The sequence below is a fragment of the Sprattus sprattus genome, assembly GCF_963457725.1.
Source record: "Sprattus sprattus genome assembly, chromosome: 20".
In the NCBI taxonomy this organism is placed as follows: Eukaryota; Metazoa; Chordata; class Actinopteri; order Clupeiformes; family Clupeidae; genus Sprattus; species Sprattus sprattus.
Window position 1 is genome coordinate 10,981,277 of NC_137918.1, and position 2,500 is coordinate 10,983,776.

At 40.8% G+C, this 2,500-nt stretch overlaps 1 protein-coding gene across 1 annotated transcript in view; it reads right to left on the reverse strand.

Moving 5' to 3' along the window:
• myo1g (myosin IG) overlaps positions 1 to 2,500 on the reverse strand; it is a gene marked incomplete at both ends in the record, with an annotated part of 67,153 nt that overhangs the window by 31,744 nt on the left and 32,909 nt on the right.

Sequence of the window (2,500 nt, forward strand, 5' to 3'; positions counted from 1 at the left end):
GGAGCAACAAGTATGCCAGTCACCCATCCCGTCCACAGACACCCATCACCTTCCCCGGCAGATCACCAGCCAATGGACGTGTGCTGTATTTAGCATTACAGCAAGAAGCCCAGGTTAAGCCTGGGAAAGAAACTACCCCAAGCATAGGAGTGAGGACTTCTCCTTCTTTTAAGTGTGCCTAGGTGTTGTGTGTCGCTAATAAATGATTAATTGATAGTATAATAGCATAATAACTTTCATAAGAGTACATATTGGTAGACAGTTTACTTAGGGTTAGGGTTAAAGTTAGGCTTAGCATTAGTTACTTGGTGAGTTTAAGGCGATAGAAACATGTCAAATGTATTTTCATGAGAAGTGCACAGTGTTGTATAACTATAACGGAAGTGAGTACACCGTAATATAACTAAAGTGAGTACACTGTAATATAACTGAAGTGAGTAAACTGTAATATAACTGAAGTGAGTACACTGTAATATAAAGCTGAAGTGAGTACACTGTAATATAACTGAAGTGAGTGCACTGTATTATAACTGAAGTGAGTACACTGTAATATAACTGAAGTGAGTACACTGTAATATAACTGAAGTGAGTACACTGTATTATATCTGTAATATATCTGAAGTGAATACACTGTAATATAACTAAAGTGAGTACACTGTAATATAACTGAAGTGAGTGCACTGTAATATAACTAAAGTGAGTGCACTGTAATATAACTAAAGTGAGTGCACTGTAATATAACTAAAGTGAGTGCACTGTAATATATCTAAAGTGAGTACACTGTAATATAACTGAAGTGAGTACACTGTAATATAACTGAAGTGAGTACACTGTAATATAACTGAAGTGAATGCACTGTAATATAACTGAAGTGAGTGCACTGTAATACAGCTACTAAATGGGACTGGAATGATGAGGCTTGGCCAGGTCTATACTGTGAAGAAGTGCAATGAGGTTTGATGATTCGTCATCATGCTGAGTTCAAGCGTTCCAGGAAGCATGTGCTTTTCTGGGAGAGCAGATGAAGGTTGGCGTCAGCGTGTCAAGAAGAAGAGGTTGGTGTCAAGGCAGGGTTTTGAAACAGGCATGAGGAAGGGCACTGATGGGTATGGACACACGGGGATCAGCAGACGACAGGAAGAATCCGGTTTAGCAGACGTGGAGATTCTGTTTCTTCCCAACACCGGCTGACTCCAGAGGTTGCACTAACAAGCACGGAAAATTCAATAACCCCCTTCAACTCTCTCCACCCTATCTGTAGATGAGTCATGGGTGAGATCCATTAGTCTGCATTGAGGCTCAAAGTCATTGCTCTGGTCACGTTCAGAAATGTGACTGTGCTTTGGCAGGGGAGGGGGTCTCTACAAAGTGCTTCTTGGAAGTTGCCTGTGTGTTAGGATGTGCGAGAGCAGCGCGCCTGCTGGCATTCTGGGATAGTGGAGTCATCTTATCTTTCAATCAGGACGGTTCACTCTGCCAGCGAGGCAGGTCGACAAACAACAGGGGAACGACCCATTTGAGACGAGAAGTCTTAGCTCAGCAGTGCCCCTAGCTTATAAGCGGTGTAACTTCAATTATTATCTGGCAAACCTGATGAAGGCCTGAATTGTCAAAATATTGCAAATAAAATATTTTTTTTTTACCTTTATCTTTATCAGGTACCTGGCCCCAACTTCAGTTGGATGCATGTGCCTTTTTTTTCTAGCTTTTAAAGGCCGTAGACAAACAAACAGCTACTGTTCTCTCTCTCTCTCTCTCTCTCTCTCTCTCTCTCTCTCTCTCTCTCTCTCCCTCTCCCTCTCCCTCTCTTTCTCTCAAAGGGATATTATTCTTCTTAAAGACTACAAAAAAGCAAATCAATATTATTAACTTAAATCTTAGTCTGACGTATTTTATATCAGTGGTTAATACTTACACTGCATGATTAAGTTACAATTTTCCTCAATAATCGTTTAATTGATAACAATAATAATTTGTTAATTTATGATCACTGCATGTCCATCTACAAACAGCTGAGAGCTTACTTCAACAGTTGGACATGTTCAAACTTCTGAACCACAGCACCACATCAGCACATATTTTTGAAGTTTGTGACTAAGCTTAAACGATAGAGCACATGACCCTTCATCCATTCAAACTGCCACCTGTCCTGCTGCTTCGGCTGAATGCATGAAAGATTTCAATTGAACCCGTGAGAAAATTCGAATCGGTGACTAACTAATGGGTCGTCAAATATACATATATCTCTATACAGCTCCACTCTGGTTGAATTACAAGAAGGAGAGCTTGCGTAAATTGAAAGTAGCCTATAATGACTGTCTTAGGATACTTCTGAAGAAACCCAGGAGTACTAGAGCCAGTCAGCTGTTCTGTAATGTGGGTCTAACCACCTTCATGGCCTTGCTGAGGAACCTTACTTTTAAGTTTATGTGTCGGCTGGACCGCTCTTGAAATGTTATTTATAATTGATCTGATGACAGACCCTGGCCGCAGCTCTGTC